This window comes from Dermochelys coriacea, chromosome 15 (assembly GCF_009764565.3).
Source record: "Dermochelys coriacea isolate rDerCor1 chromosome 15, rDerCor1.pri.v4, whole genome shotgun sequence".
In the NCBI taxonomy this organism is placed as follows: domain Eukaryota; kingdom Metazoa; phylum Chordata; order Testudines; family Dermochelyidae; genus Dermochelys; species Dermochelys coriacea.
Genome location: NC_050082.1, coordinates 30874897 through 30891631, shown reverse-complemented (window position 1 = coordinate 30891631; position 16735 = coordinate 30874897). Strand labels below are relative to the sequence as shown.

General features: G+C 47.4%; 1 protein-coding gene across 5 annotated transcripts in view; it reads left to right on the top strand.

Moving 5' to 3' along the window:
- Positions 1–1063: 1063 nt before the first annotated feature.
- The window catches only part of TPST2 (tyrosylprotein sulfotransferase 2), a 41133-nt gene continuing 25461 nt past the window's right edge, over positions 1064–16735 (top strand). For 3 of the 5 annotated variants that reach the window (XM_043498291.1, XM_038373203.2, XM_043498290.1), the window contains exon 1: positions 1064–1221. The gene's annotated coding sequence lies outside the window, so the exon portion shown is untranslated. The remainder of the gene's footprint in view (positions 1222–16735) is intronic. The other 2 variants (XM_038373206.2, XM_038373199.1) reach the window with 1 other exon arrangement.

Sequence of the window (16735 nt, the reverse complement as noted above, 5' to 3'; positions counted from 1 at the left end):
GCAGGGCCAGGTGGGCCATTGCGTGTCTGGCAACTGCTGGCTGTTGTGGAACCAGTAACATGTGTACCCCGTAAATGGCTTCCTCGGGTAGCTCTTTAGCAGCAGACAGTAGCTCCAGAGAGGGCATCAGGGCAGCTTCAGGCCAGGGCTTCTCTGCTCTGCTTTGGGCAGGAAGTGAAGATGACCATTAGCTCCTATGGCCACGGCCATTCTGATGTGTGCGGCGCCTGGTGCTAAAAGTCACATTTGGGGCCTCTGCAATGGAGTTTGTGGCGCCCAGGGGAGGCAGCGTGGCCAGTCTGGGGAAATGGAGGCCAGTGCAAGAAAAGGTGAGAACGGCCCCTGGCACCATGTCCACTGCCTGGCCGATGGAAAGGCAGTGGCAGCGCCAGCCAGCAGCAGGTGGGGGAGGTAGGGCCACAACATCTGACGATAAGTCAGATCCTGCTAGTCTACTTGATTGTGGCAGATGCGGTCGGTATGGTGAGCTGCAGGATGCTCACCGCTGGTGCTTTTCCCATCCCCTAATGCAGCACGGGAGGGAGAAAAGAACCAACACGAACATGCCAAGATGTGCTGAGAGCAGTGCATACACGCACCACACACGCATTCACACACTCACGCACCAAACCTGCACACAGCTACATGCGTGTGCACACACACATGTACTGCACGTGCACATATACATGCACTGGTTTCAGAGTAGCAGCCGTGTTAGTCTGTATTCGCAAAAAAGAAAAAAGAAAAGGAGGACTTGTGGCACCTTAGAGACTAGAGCATCCGATGAAGCGAGCTGTAGCTCACGAGAGCTCATGCTCAAATAAATTGGTTAGTCTCTAAGGTGTCACCAGTCCTCCTGTTCTTTTTTCCGTATACATGCACTGTGTGCACACGTACACCTCACCTCCATGCACTGTGTGCACGCACACACATGCACCACACGTGGGTGACCACGCACACACGTCCACAGGTCGGGGCACACACATACGTGCACCGCATGCAGCGCGCGCACCCCCCAAACTCTCGGGTGCTGCACACGTGCACACCCCGGCAGGCGCGCGCAAGCAGGCACGGCGACGGCCCCGGGCGCCGCCCCCGCCCCTGCGGGCCCGGCTGCCCCGGGGATCCCGGCCCCTCGTGCGTGTGACGTCGCCGCGTCTCGCGCTGCTCCGGGACGGCGGCTGGAGGCTCCGGGAGCTGCCGGGCTGGGGGGTGAGTGAGGTAGGGGGAGCCCCCCCCTGCCCTGCGCCCCTTCCCCTGCGCGGAGCCCCCCCTGCCCTGCGCCCCCTGCGCGGAGCCCCCCTTCCCCTGCGCCCCTTCCCCTGCGCCCCTTCCCCTGCGCGGAGCCCCCCCTGCCCTGCGCCCCCTGCGCGGAGCCCCCCCTGCCCTGCGCCCCTTCCCCTGCGCGGAGCCCCCCCTGCCCTGCGCCTCTTCCCCTGCGCGCGTCCCTGCGCCCCTTCCCCTGCGCCCCCTGCCCTGCTCCCTCCCCCATGCGCCCCTTCCTCTGCGCGCAGCTCCTGTGCGCCCTCACCCGCGCTTCCTCTCCTAGGTCCGTTTCAGTCCTGTCCCGGCTGGGGCAGCCCCTCCGCCTACCCCTTCTCCCCGCCCGGCCACAGGGGAAGTGCCCGGCGTGGGCTGTCCGCGCTCCGCCGGCTGGCCCTGCCCCTCTGCTGCCCTGCCCTGGCAGGGACCCTGGCAGGCTGCTGGGCTCAGGGTAGGGCCAGACCCAGAGCCCTGCTGGCTCAGCCCCGGGGCTGGGTGGGTGCGGGTGCGGGGTAACTGCTCCCCGTGGCTGGCAGTCGCTCCTGGGCAGCACTGGCACTGGTATGGCCCAGCATTAACGCGCCCAGTTCATGTGCATGCAGATCTGCAGCACCCAGAATAAGGGCTGGGAATGGGGAATGCTGCACGTTCCCCTAAATCTCCTGTGCCACAGAGGTACTCTCCCCTCTCTCCCTCCTCCCCAAAGCCAGCTACGTTCAGGGTTTGTCTGAAGTGCACAGAATCAGGGGCGCTGGCAATTCAGGCTGAAGTGTCTACGTGCCTCCCTATTCCGGGGCTCTCAGACAGCGGGAGAGCATACATAATGCATGCGTTTTAATACTTTGGCACAGGGAGGGAGGATGAAGGGGAGAGCCTGATTGTGAATTCACTTGGTTTTGGCTTTGAGGGTTTAAATCTGTACTGTAACGTTGGTATTTTTTCTGACTGACAAATTGCGGCGTGCAGCAGTGTTCTCTTTGCTGCTTTTATTAACAGCTGATGCCTAAAGTGAGCAGAGGAAGGAGCGGCATGTAATGAGAGTAATGTAGCCTCAAAATGTGACAACGCACTTCCCATAATTCAGTTTTGGGCTATTGCCCAGTGTTTCTCCACTGCCTTCCTTGTAGCATATAGATTGTGTGTATAGTAGCAAACATGGTAGCCGTAACCCAGAACTGGTGGTAGTAATAACAGATACAGTAGTATAGATAAGCACAGGTGTTTTATCCGTTGTCTGACTCTTATGTAATACTCCCTTCAGTTTCATTACAATAAAAACCATGGGCGTATGTGCTTCTCTTTGAAGCCCTAACAGTGTTGCAGTACAAAATGCTGATTTGAACAGGAGGTAAGAAGCTACTTAATCTTTTGGTGTAAATGTATTTAAAAGTGCAGGGTGGTGATATAGTCACTTCTTTCTCACATTAAGTTTGCAGCCCCAGCTTCACACATTCGCTGTGGGTCAGGTTACAGACTGATGCATGTGCAAATGAGCATAAAATGACTAACTTATTTTTTTAGAACAGGATGATCTATATTGGTTTACCAGGTCTCAGACCAGAAATCAGCAGTCTGCCATTCACTCCCCACCTTCTGCTGTCTCAAAAGAGACTGAGATTCCTTACTGACTTAAGCTAAATTGATATAAGCCAAGTTTAAATTAACTTCAGTGTGTCCACACAAGGATTTGTGCTGGTATAATTAAAATATTTTTAAAAAAATTAGCTTAACTGGTATAACTTGTAATATCGAGCCAGGCCCATACTCTCCAATCCTGCAAACATGATTAACTTTACTTATCTCAGGTTTCAGAGTAGCAGCTGTGTTAGTCTGTATTCGCAAAAAGAAAAAGAGTACTTGTGGCACCTTAGAGACTAACAAATTTATTTCGGCATAAGCTTTCGTGAGCTACAGCTCACTTCATGCGATATGCATCCGATGAAGTGAGCTGTAGGTCACGAAAGCTTATGCTCAAATAAATTTGTTAGTCTCTAAGGTGCCACAGGTACTCCTTTTCTTTTTACTTATCTCAGTAAAGACTGCCCATAGTGCAGTGAAAGCTCTTCCTCACTTCCATAGACACAGGGAACTCCCACGCCTCTTGGGATATGCTTCTAATATGGCAGGAACTGAGAAGCTGCAAGACCTGTGCCAAAAAGCCTCAGCTTTTCCTTTTCCTCCTAAGTCTGTGTTTTGGCTTGGTTTCCTTCAGTGTTCCTTCTGTACTGAAGTTTCCTGTTCGGAAGAGCAGCAGGTCATCTCTGCCTAGAACAAGACTCTGCTGGCCAGACTGGAGTTGTCTGAAACTGACCAGCATCTCAGGAGACAGTAGGTAGATTCAGCCAGTGCTTTACTTGGGCTCTTATTTAAATCTCAGTTTTACACCAGGTGTCTTTGCTTCCCTAATTTCCTTGGCAGGGGTATTGACAGATACCCCCTCGTGAGTCTTTGAACCTGATTGCCAGGGCCTGGCTGGAAATCCAGTGATGGCATATTTCTGGAACATTTTACAATCTGTGATCTAAGTGGGGCCTATTAGAATCTCTGCAGAGAAGTTGGAAATTCTTACCTTATGACTCTAGTGTGCAGAGTGAGAAAGCTAAAAACGTGGGGTGTTACCCTCCAAATCACTCTTTCACTCTGCTGCCTTGGACATTGCCCTTTTCCACTTCAGGCTGGGGAAAATCTCTTTGGTCTTGTGTTAGAAGCGTGTAAAGCATTCACCTTGTGATTTGCCCTCGTATGATGGATATTGGCTTTCTAATCAACACTGCCTTGCAGTTTGCTTCTCCCATTCCCTCCCCCTCCACCCGCACACATGTGTCTGTGTGGACACTTCCCTCCTTTCTTGGTGGCTTTGCCACTTCAGAGAGGAGAGTGCTTGTGTACGAGCAGCCATGTTAATAGCTGCGGACTGGCAGATAGGAGTCTGAAGGGCACCATCGCCAATAACTCAGTCTCTGGCGCCCTTTGCTATACAGTTCAGCTAACTAACAAGCATAGCCAATTAATGAATATAGCCTGATGCTGCTGCAAATGGGGAGCGGTGATTGGCTGGCTCTCTGGGACTTGGCAGTGAACATACGTACCTGTAGTGGGGTAGGAGGGTTCCCAGAACGTGTGTGATGTGGTAGCACAACCAAAACTGCCTTGAATAACTCAGGATTTTATGTAGAAAGATACTTAGTTTTGCAATTGATGACCTGCCGGTAACCTTCAAACTTCTGTTCAGTGAAGGTGGGATGCTGGTTTCTGAATCCCCGAAAGGTGAAGGAGTAATTCCCTTTCCCTTGTTGGAGGCAGGTTATTTCACGTGCTGCTTTTTTCAGAGTATCAGTGCTTCTGACAGTGACTGGTCTAACTCTGCTCAAATGTGAAGTTTGACAACAGAAATTTGACTTGGCGGAAGTGTCTGGCCCATCTTTATCATCCTAAATCTGCAGGTACAGACCACATACCCACACTTGGAAAAATGGTTCTCTGTGTACTGAGCAGAGCAGCCCAAAGATGGCCCGGGTTTAAAAGATTAGATCTGGCAGATCTGTGGGACATCAGCTAACTCTCTCTCTCTCTCCTAGTACGGCTTTAAGAAGCTTCATGCTGAGAAGCTTTCTCTAGGTTTGGGCTGCACTCAGTGCTATGGACCATACTCAGTTGCTCCTGTTGAACAACGCTTCTCAAATATTTGGGCTTCATTTTTCCTCCTGCAGTGGAGGAATGCTCTGTAGTCTCTATTTCCCTCTTTCACACACAGACTGTTGACACAGGGCAGCTTGTGTGCTGTGCCTTTGCATGACTCAACAGTGAACATCTGAGAGGTATTTTAACACTGAACATGCTGCTTCCCCCTCTGTTTGGAGCTCTTTCACCACCCCCAGCCACTTCCTCCCTAAACCTCTCACTAAAACTGTTCCTGCATCTGATGCTCGCTCCCTGTTTGGGCAGCATCTTGCAATGCTGTGTAGTAAGGAGGTGAGATACAAATTAAATATCTTCCCTCTACAGTTTCAAGTTCCTGGTGCGTGTGGCCAGAATTACAGCCCTTCTGTGCCTTCTGTGGCACATTCCCAGCTCTCTTCTCTGCTGATTGCCTGTTGGTCACGGGGGATATTCAGACATATGGGCCTGCACTTTGTCACAACAGTGTCCTGTTGCTGTAGTCACTTTACTATCTAGTCTCTAAAAGCTTCTTCACAATTTGAGTTCCCTCTTCTTTTCTCCACTCTAAGCCGGTCACACATACTTTGTGCCATTTACTAGATTTACCCCTCCCCTTCACACAACGGAGTTTTGAAACTTGTCAGAAGGGGTTTCATACGAGAGTGGTGACTAGAATCATGTGGAAAGTTGAGGAAGACTTCTGATACCCTTTTACCAAATTCAAAAACAAATTTGTGGTCACTTTTTTGTGACTGATGGAGCAGTCTAGGTTAACTCACATGAAATCTTGCCCAGACCAAATGGTCCATGAAAAGCCAGCTTTGACTAGTATCTTTTGAATATAATTTGCATTCCTGTGGCTAGCTACATCTGTCATCTCACAAGGGAACAGAAATAATACCATATAGCCTGTGAAGGGGACCAACGTGGCCCTCGTTCTGAAGTTCAGATATTGAATATTTGCAACAAACTGCTTGTGACCCATTCATTCAGGAAAACATGTGCCACGCACATTTGGGAGTGACTTCCCAGATAACTAATACTTAGGAGAATTTCACACTCTGCTCATGAACATTTTGTAAATGGAGGTGAAGTTTAGTTAACAAATGTGGTGTTCTGAATAATCCGCTCAGCCTGGATATTGCCAATGGCTGAACTGTTTTAAAGAGAAAATATTTAAATATTATGGTTTAGAATTTTTACTCTCTGTCACTTCTGATGCCCGGTAAGCTGCTGCCATTACCCCTGTACTAAGGGGTTTTTATATGCTATTGTGAGGAAGAATCTGATAAAATGCGCTATCAGATGGAATGGCTAGTAGCTGCTCTTTGGCCCCTGAATCTTTTTGGGTGATTTTAGCACTCGTGCCATAGTCCTGTGGACTGGTACTGCAAGGGGGTGATCTGGGGGAATTAGAAAAAGGCTACAGCTTTCATTGTATTGTCTGCAAAATGTTTTTTTTTTTTTTTTGTCTGTTGAAGGCCAACGTATGAAGAACAAGTAGCATGATTGGTAACTGTTATTTTTGCCACACTGATGGTAAAGGGTGGGAAGAGCTATTATCCATTCCTGGGCTGACAGCTTCTTCAGTAATCTCTTTTGCTGCACTGGCAAAGCCCAGATAGCCTTTGGAGCATGTGTGAGGCAAGTAGTCAAGGGGGAACTTAGTTCCTGCTTGTTGCCCCATTGGTGCATTTCTCCACCTTTGCTCACTTCACTTCTAAAGGGCTCAAGTCTCTGCCAAGGAGCAAGGATTAATCCAAGAGCAGAGAGAACTGATCAGCTCTGTAAAACAGTGGTTGCTCTTGCCCTCCTCCCTTTGGAAGGTAACCTGCTTTTCTCTAACGAATGGAGGAGGCTATTGCTGCCTCATCCACCCTTTACAAGGTGGTGGCCCCGTGTCAGGCCAGGCTTTGCTGAAGAAGGACTTGTGCTCTGGGGACAGAGTTTTTCAGTTTTTTGTACAGAGCTGGGCACGTGCTCTTTGCTCAACAAACAATTTACGGCCCAGACTCTCTGGAAGTGCCTGGGGTAACTCCCAAGCTTGTGACCGCTCCTTTGTTCCCTTCTGTGTTCTCCAGCCCTCCAGGTGCAACGGCTGCATTTCCCCAGGGAAGTGGAGTTGAGGAGAGCTGAGTTCTGCTCCTCTTCTCTTTGGATTCCTCGGGGACCCAGTTTACTTGGGACCCATCCCCTCGGGCCCAGTGTCTAAGCTAGTGGATTCTCTTTAAGAGCCCGCTCACCGGCTTGGTTTGAGGGTGCTGAAAAGCAGTGTAACTGTCTGATTCTGCAGCTGTGACTGAGTCCACAGAGCTCCATTGGCACCATCCTCACCAAGACTCAGACTGCAGGTCTTTCCATATCCAGAAACTCTTGATTGCATTTTAGTTCTTAAAAATCCCATTGGCAGGAGCCAGGTCCCGGCGGGCCAGTCCGGAGACTAAAGTTCAGCAGGGTCCACGTGGGAGATTGTGGAAGGGTAAAAACAGAACACGTGCCCTTGTTCTATAAACGCGGTGCTAGGCCGGATTTCACGGAGCGCTCCTAAGATGAAGTTTGAACCTCAAGGCACCTGAGCTCCTCTTTGCTTGAGGTCGCGTCTCCTTTTAAGCGTTTCCTATGTTTGTTTTGTGCCTCTCAGCTTCAGTATGCTTTTTGCCTCTCCCTCCCTCCCTGTAGCAAAGTGGGATTGTAACATCTTGAAGAACCCCGAGGTAGCTGTTCTGGTGTGAAAACAAAACCCGCACCAGCATGCCGAGACTTAACACACGAGGCAGCTTTACTGAGAGCAATTGTAATGAAGGGGGCAGGGATGGGTTGGGGGACAGGATGTGGAGTTTTGCCACCTCCAGGTTCATCAAAAGACACTGCTCTCTGACGGGGGCTGTCTTCCTGTGTTCCTGCCGCACTGTTTCCTTTCGGGTCCCGGAACATATTTCTTGCTTGCATCTGAGTCTCTTCCTCTGCTGTTGTTGTTTTGTGCTATAAACCATTTGCGGAGTAAATTTGATGTGAGACTGCATACCCAGCAGCTGCCTTACTGAGTGGGTAGGTGTTCGCGTCATGCTAGTGGCTGTCCTTGTCGCCACCTTTGCTGGCAATTTCGGGGGAGATGCCCAGATTGAACTCCTGGCAACAGTCCCTGCAGCACAGGGCTTGAGATACTTTGGTGAGGAAGATGTTGTGCACTTGCCTTGCTGCTGCCCATGCTGCACCTGAGGGTCGGTTTAAAGCCTTGAACTGGATGTTGTGTTTTAAGGAACAGGTGAGGCTAGAATAGCTTCTTGTTACGGACATGCTGAGACTCTACGAGGTAGATGCAGGATTACGTGAAACATGAGGAAATCCAATAAATATCCAGAACTTTTTTTTAGAGAAAGAAAATAAGCATTCAGCAGGCCATTTTATTTGGCACTGCACAGATGAATCTTCAAATGGGCCCCTTATTCCTTTAGGAAGCTTATTGTCCGCATTCAGGGCTTAATAGAATGTCTCTTTGTGCACGGTCCCTATTTATTTTTTACTTTAGGTTTTATAAGCCTCGAAATGTAGGTAATTACCTACAATGCAGGGCCTTTCCAAGGAGCCAGGTATTTACTGCTCTGCGTGTTTTGGCACCAGGAAAGCTTGCAAAATTGCACTCTGCACTTCTTTTAAACACCTGCCTTTGTTTAATTGTCTACCAGTTTGGAAACTCGCCTGCTCGAAGCCAAAAGAAGCGTAGTTCATCTTGATTGCCAATTCTAGCACTTCTGTGCCAACCCTAACCTGTGCTTGCATAATGTGGAGTGGTTTATAGAAACTAGAGTTTTGTTGTATGATAACGTGGGATAATAGCGCAGAGGTGAGGCTACATCTCCCTAGCCCTGGATTATGTAGAAGTGTATCCCTTCTCTGTGTGTATCCTTTGATCAGCTTGCTCCTTGTCCCAGGCTCTTACAACATGAATGACTGATAGCAAAAGAAGATTCTGCTGCATTAAGCATTTGTGCCTAGCCCTGGGGTGCTAAGAACAAGCAGCTGGTTTCCAGGTTGTGCTCGTGGCCAAGTGAGTTCAAATCAAAACCTGAGAACCCGCAAGTTGTTGTAGCACTGACACATTTCTCAGTGGGGAGATAATTGCCAGCAATTCGGTTCAGATTTGGGTCCAGGAGAGTTACAGACCAATAACAACAACACTGTAATCACAAAAAGAAAAGGAGTACTTGTGGCACCTTAGAGACTAACAAATTTATTAGAGCATAAGCTTTCGTGAGCTACAGCTCACTTCATCGGATGCATTTGGTGGAAAAAACAGAGGAGAGATTTATATACACACACACAGAGAACATGAAACAATGGGTTTATCATACACACTGTAAGGAGAGTGATCACTTAAGATAAGCCATAACCCACAGCAGGGGGGGGAAAGGAGGAAAACCTTCCATGGTGACAAGCAGGTAGGCTAATTCCAGCAGTTAACAAGAATATCAGAGGAACAGTGGGGGGTGGGGTGGGGGGGAGAAATACCATGGGGAAATAGTTTTACTTTGTGTAATGACTCATCCATTCCCAGTCTCTATTCAAGCCTAAGTTAATTGTATCCAGTTTGCAAATTAATTCCAATTCAGCAGTCTCTCGTTGGAGTCTGTTTTGAAGCTTTTTGTTGAAGTATAGCCACTCTTAGGTCTGTGATCGAGTGACCAGAGAGATTGAAGTGTTCTCCAACTGGTTTTTGAATGTTATAATTCTTGACGTCTGATTTGTGTCCATTCATTCTTTTACGTAGAGACTGTCCAGTTTGGCCAATGTACATGGCAGAGGGGCATTGCTGGCACATGATGGCATATATCACATTGGTAGATGCACAGGTGAACGAGCCTCTGATGGTGTGGCTGATGTGATTAGGCCCTATGATGGTATCCCCTGAATAGATATGTGGACAGAGTTGGCAACGGGCTTTGTTGCAAGGATAGGTTCCTGGGTTAGTGGTTCTGTTGTGTGGTGTGTGGTTGCTGGTGAGTATTTGCTTCAGATTGGGGGGCTGTCTGTAAGCAAGGACTGGTCTGTCTCCCAAGATCTGTGAGAGTGATGGGTCGTCCTTCAGGATAGGTTGTAGATCCTTGATGATGCGTTGGAGAGGTTTTAGTTGGGGGCTGAAGGTGATGGCTAGTGGCGTTCTGTTGTTTTCTTTGTTGGGCCTGTCCTGTAGTAGGTGACTTCTGGGTACTCTTCTGGCTCTGTCAATCTGTTTCTTCACTTCAGCAGGTGGGTATTGTAGTTGTAGGAATGCATGATAGAGATCTTGTAGGTGTTTGTCTGTCTGAGGGGTTGGAGCAAATGCGGTTATATCGTAGCGCTTGGCTGTAGACAATGGATCGAGTGGTATGATCTGGATGAAAGCTAGAGGCATGTAGGTAGGAATAGCGGTCAGTAGGTTTCCGATATAGGGTGGTGTTTATGTGACCATCGCTTATTAGCACCGTAGTGTCCAGGAAGTGGATCTCTTGTGTGGACTGGTAGCTTCAAAAACAGACTCCAACGAGAGACTGCTGAATTGGAATTAATTTGCAAACTGGATACAATTAACTTAGGCTTGAATAGAGACTGGGAATGGATGAGTCATTACACAAAGTAAAACTATTTCCCCATGGTATTTCTCCCCCCCACCCCACCCCCCACTGTTCCTCTGATATTCTTAAAAAGAATATTTTAACACGGCTGCTACTCTGAAACCTCTGATATTCTTGTTAACTGCTGGAATTAGCCTACCTGCTTGTCACCATGGAAGGTTTTCCTCCTTTCCCCCCCCTGCTGCTGGTGATGGCTTATCTTAAGTGATCACTCTCCTTACAGTGTGTATGATAAACCCATTGTTTCATGTTCTCTGTGTGTGTGTATATAAATCTCTCCTCTGTTTTTTCCACCAAATGCATCCGATGAAGTGAGCTGTAGCTCACGAAAGCTTATGCTCTAATAAATTTGTTAGTCTCTAAGGTGCCACAAGTACTCCTTTTCTTTTTGCGAATACAGACTAACACGGCTGCTACTCTGAAACCTGTCACTGTAATCACAGCGACAGAAGGAGCTGGGATTTCTCAAGGGCTCCTGTTCTGCCATGGCTCTGGAGATGGATCGTGCTGGCAAGAATGTAGCTGTACCAGGAGCATGGGATGAAAGGGTTTGACTGGATTAGGACATGTCCTGTCTTATTGGTTTTTCTGATAAATGCAAAAATGGCAGGGGTAGGAGTATAAAGATGTGCCCCTGTGGAATCCATAACCTAACTCCTCCCCTTCTCTCTACCTGGAGAGGAAGCAGTTCTGCACAGCAGGGTGATGGCTCCTGGGTGAAACCTAACCCTGGGTTCTCAGACTTTTTCTTCCTGGGGTCCCCAACATGCCATAAAAATTCCTCAGCCCGCCTGTGCCCCAACAACTCTTTTTCTGCATATCCAGTAACTTCCGGTGCTAGGGGGTTAGCAAGCAGGGCAACTGCCTGGAGCCCCACACCACAGGGGGCCCCATGCAGATTTGTTGCTCAGGCTGGGGCTTCAGCCTCGCGTGGTGAGGCTCGGGCTTCAGCTTTATGCCTTGGGCCCCAGCGAGTCCAATGCTGGCCCTGCTCTCTGGTTTATATCCCCTGAAACCTGCTTGCAGCTCCCCAGTGAGAACCACTGACCTAAATTACAAGTTGTGAAACCCTTGGTATGAATTTTTTTTTTCTTCTCTTGGAGGAGCAGAAAGCTGACATTCCCTCCTCTCAGAGGAGTTTGTGCCTGGGTGTTTAGAACCTCCGACTGGATTAGAAGGGCATGTGTATAAGTGGGACTGTCATCTGTACACAGTGTTGCAGCACCCAGTTCTGGCATTTCGCTTTTTTTCTTCCGGATATTTCAACTCTATCCTGACTCTTCTTCTGCAAATTTCCTAAAGCTGAGCCCGTAGGTAGGACGTTAAAACATCCTGCCATTATTCATGTTTTGGGTTCCTTTCAATGAATTCAGGGATGTTTTGATCCGAGATCATTGATGGCCAAAGCAGAGATCAGGACTGTTAATGAAAATTCAGTATATTTATTTCATAGCCTTTTGAGAAAACCAACAGTTGGTGTGTCTAACCACCACTGTTTCAGTTGCCTGAGTAACTGACAGCTCATTAAAACTGTGTTTGTAAAGACAAACTCCATTCAATAAAGGGAAATGGGTGTTATGTTAAATGTCACTCCATTCAGAGTTCAGTAAAATTGAACAGAATTCAACAATAATGTAAGGCCTAGAAGTAAGTACATCTTTGCTCATCTCTTCTGGTCACAAATCGCAGAGCATCTGGCTGAATAGTATTTTGATAAATGATTATTTGAATGCTTATTGTTCACTGTGCGCTTCCAGTGTGCTTGGTGTTGCATAATGCTTAGAGGAGGGACAAGATCCTTTCCACAAGGGCCTTGAAGTCTAACTGGACACATAATGTCTCTGATATTTCCCCCCCCCCCCAGAGGTGCTAAGCATCCACAGCTTCTGCTAGTGAACAGCTTCAGCTGTTCAGGAGCTGTGCAAATCAGGCCAGTTGACCAGAGGAAGGTCTGCTGTGTGCATAGAGGTGTGTGGACACATGTCTGTGAATTTCTGGTGGTGTTCCATGACTGCCTGTTGGATTCCGGTGATAAATGACACAGCAAAAGAGCCAGATGGCTCTCCCCACAATGACGCTTCATCACATTCTCGCTGATGTTCATGACATTCCAAAAGCACTAAAACGTGACGGCGATTAGCTTTTACTAGGTAACCAAAGCTTAATTGATCGCTTGAGTAAGGGCTCAGCCAGCTTTACAAACTGTCCTGCAGAGGCTGGTTCTTTCCACTCTTCTGCACATCAGTGCAGCCACCTCTAAGGTGCTGATTAATAGCACCCAGGAGCACTGCAGCAATTTGGGGCAGACATTGAAGAATAAATGTTTGCACGCACAAGGAGGAGGAAGTCTTAAGGAGGCAGAATTCCCAAACTGCAGTTTGCCAGGACTTGCTGTGTGATGTCTCTGCGCAGCCTTAAAATGGAGATGATACTGACCTTTGTAAAAGGCTCTGCCGTCCATGGATTTGAGGGGTTTACACCCCAGTACTGACAAGAAATGTCAGGATTTTTAAAATGACCATAACTGTCATTGCCTTGTTTTTCCCTCTGGTTCAGTATCTGACACCCTCGGTAACAGAGCGCCCCTGACACTGGAGATGCTAATAGGGTTAGGTGCATTAGCAGAACTGCAGTCCCAGGCTGTACCAGTAGCTGACACAGGGGTCTTTGAGTGGTTGCAGTTTGCTGTCTTGGGAGATAAAAGATTTTGTTGTTTTTCGTTTAAATTTGTCTATTTGGATTTTCTGTTACAAAAACACCCCTTAATTTGCAACTGCCAGCTCCTGCGCGTACAGATAAGAGAGAGCTGGTTCTTAGCACTTGAATGTGGATTTGAAAAAGCTTTTGGCAGAAATAAGTGGCTTTATCTAGCAGCCCCTTTGCTACACACAGGTGCACAAGACAAACTTTAGCCTTCCATCTGTGTGGGGAATATGTTGAGGTTAAGCCACATTAAACCATGATTTGGGAACTTCCGTAACAAACCCCTAATCTATGTCTGAGCTACTGGAGTGGGTGGGTGAGATTCTGTGGCCTGCGTTGTGCAGGAGGTCAGACTAGACGATCATAATGGTCCCTTCTGACCTTAAAGTCTATGATTCTACAAGGTTTTGGGGGGCAAAGTTAGGATTTATACCAAAAAAAGCTAGTAAATGTGAAGACCCTTAATGCTGCATGTAAAGATGACTCAAGTGAGGCTTGTCCCAGCAGGCAGAGGTGTGTGTGACAGGTGGTTCCTGTACTTCCTGTCATTTTTATTTTTAGCGTCACATACGTTATTGGCTCAGGCTCAGTGTAAGAAAACTGGTTGAGCCGTCATCCTATGTTCTGTTTGTCCCACAGAGGATTTTTGACCTGTTGTGTTAGGCTCTACAGATGCACAACTCTTGCTGTTCAACCTGACGGACATTTCCAGACTGCGTAGTGCACTCGTGGACTGTCCAGCATGTGTTTAGTGCTAGTCCTTGAGTCACTACTTCTTCATTTCTCTCGGCTGAGTGTTTTAGGGAAGGGGGTGGGAAAGGAGAATTTTAGTGGGGGAGATTGGTTTACCGTGCTTTACTCATGAGTATTTGTATACCATCGCTCTTTTTCCCTTCACCCCGTAGTTACCATGTATAAATTATTTCCCATGCACTGGATTTGTGATTAAGTGCTTAATATGGGAACCGCAGAAACAGAAGAATCTGAGACTTTATTTCGGTCAGCATCTTTCTTCATTATTTGTTGGACAGTTTCCATTCTGCGAATCAAGAAGCTAGAAAAGCTGATGTATTTGTTTGAGGGGGAGGAAACAATCAAGTAGGAAAAAGTTTTAATTGGTATTATTGTGTATAGCTGTTCGTCAGTTCCCTAAACAGAGAGCTCAAATCCAGAACCTTAAATATAGTCAGACTGTTCTCAAAATGGACCAACCGAGATAACTTTACCATTAATTAATTCCACATTTCTTTGGCGCCCTAGAGTCTGCCCTAATTTCATACGCAGTCTGTCAATTTCAGCATGGCCTCTCTTGGTGTGTTCTCATTAGGGAATGTAATTTGAACTGGTCAAAAGGTTTCCTGCCAGAGGTACTTGTCCGTCTTGGAGATGCTCTTGTTCTGGTCTGTTGGTTCTTGTTATGCCTTCATCAGTGTAGTATCTGAGCACCTTCCAGTCAGACATTGTGTTGTGGTGAACATCTGTCACGTGTGGTTTGCCTGGTCTGATGGAGAGGATTGTGTGTGCAGTGGAGTGTTCTGTTTTGGTAGGATTTGGGGGGGCTTATTTTTAATGGCCATGCTACTGTGTGTGTTAGCGAATGCCGGTTGAAGCAATGCATCTTGCACTAGGAGAGAAGATGTTAGTTTTGTGATGGTCCTTAATTTCTCGAGGAGTTCATTCCAGTCTTGGCACGGCTCCTGAGAAAGCTTTGTGTCCTGCGCCAACAAGCTTTACCATGGGGCCAGAGGAACAAGTGTTGTCGACTATGGTCCTTATCCTAGAGTTGCCGGCTCGTTTATGTATCCTGGGCCCAGACCATTGAGCACCATGAAGATAAGATCTGAGACCTTGAAGTTTACTTTTTATGTCTTGTATTTCTCTGTGGTGTAGCCTGTATTCTCCTTCATTATTAACAATTCTTAATCATAGAGCTGTGAAATCTCAAGTAATTATACAGAATTAAAATAGAATGAAATTGGGCTCTTACTTCTTTTCTTAAATGACTCCTGTCTCCATCTCATCTTCCAGGGCAGAACCAGTACTGCAAGGAGTGAATGCTCTAGCTGAGTGCTATGAGGGAACCTGTTCCTAGCACGCTGTCTCTTTTCACCTTTCTTGATAGCTATGTATTCAGCACTTGCTAATCCAAGAAGCATAACTCTTAACTGTTAATCTGAAGCTTCCGTATTGGTTTGTATTTCTCATCCAGCTGACTGCACTTGAATGCAATGTTTTGGCAGCATAGGTAGAGTCTCAACATAGTTAAAGGTGCAGCAGGACTTAGTAGTTGAGACGTTTCAGAGTAGCAGCCGTGTTAGTCTGTATCCGTAAAAAGAACAGGAGTACTTTTGGCACCTTAGAGACTAATAAATTTATTTGAGCATAAGGTTTCCTGAGTTACAGCTCACTTCATCAGATGCATGCAGTGGAAAATACAGTGGGGAGATTTTATATACACAGAGAACATGAAACAATGGGTGTTGCCATACACACTGTAACAAGAGTGATCAGGTAATTCCCATCCCAGAAATAATTGATTTTGTGCCACTTCTGATCAGGCTGGTATCCAACTGCTAGGAAAGCGGATAATGGGTGCAGAAGAAAGGCTTGTGTATGCGACAGCAGCACATCTGTGGGGTTGCAGCTGTGTGTAGATACTTCCTGTAGTGACGGAAGGTTTTTTTTTGGGGTGGGGGGTCAGTGTAGTTAATCCACCTTTGGCTAGGTCAGTGGAAGAATCCTTCCGTCGATCTAGCCTTGTCTGTACTGGGCATTAGGGAACCTAGCTACAGTGCTTAGGGCATGAAATTTTTCATGGCTGTGAGCAGTGCAGCTAGATCAGTCTAATTTTTAGATGTAGACCAGGCTGAAGACAGAGTGAGCTCTGCAGGAGAACTGGATGAAGTGCAAAATCTGTCTTTCTGGGGAGATTAATTGGAGCAGAAAGAGTAATCCAAGGGGAGGTAAAGGCAGGAATGGAAAAGCAATGGTATGTGGAAACATCTGTTAAACCCTGCGTAGCCTGAAAACTCAAGCTGGAGGGGAGTTTGAGCAGCTTCACCCTCACAGAGCAGGGGCTCATTAGCACTTTAAATAAACTGCAGAAGGGGAGGAAGGAAATGGCTCAGATCAAAATAGAAGAAAACAGTTTCCCAAACCTTAGACCTAGTCTACACTTAAAATTAAGACGGAGATAGCTCTGGTGCTCAAGGGGGTGAAAAATCCACACCCCCAAGCACTGTAATTATGCCATCCTAAGGATGAATGCATGGCGAAGTGGAGTTCCTATAGCAAAGCTAACCCCCTTCCATCGCTGTAGTCTGTGTCACGCTGTCTGGAGTGGTTCATGGCCGGGGCAGTGCCTACGTCAGGGAAAACACCCCAAACTGGGGGTATTTTCTACAATTAAATTTCACCAAACTACAAATGAGAATTCCTGGATTACTGTAACGGTCTCACCATGGAGTCACAGACAGTCTCCTTGGGCACTGCATCTC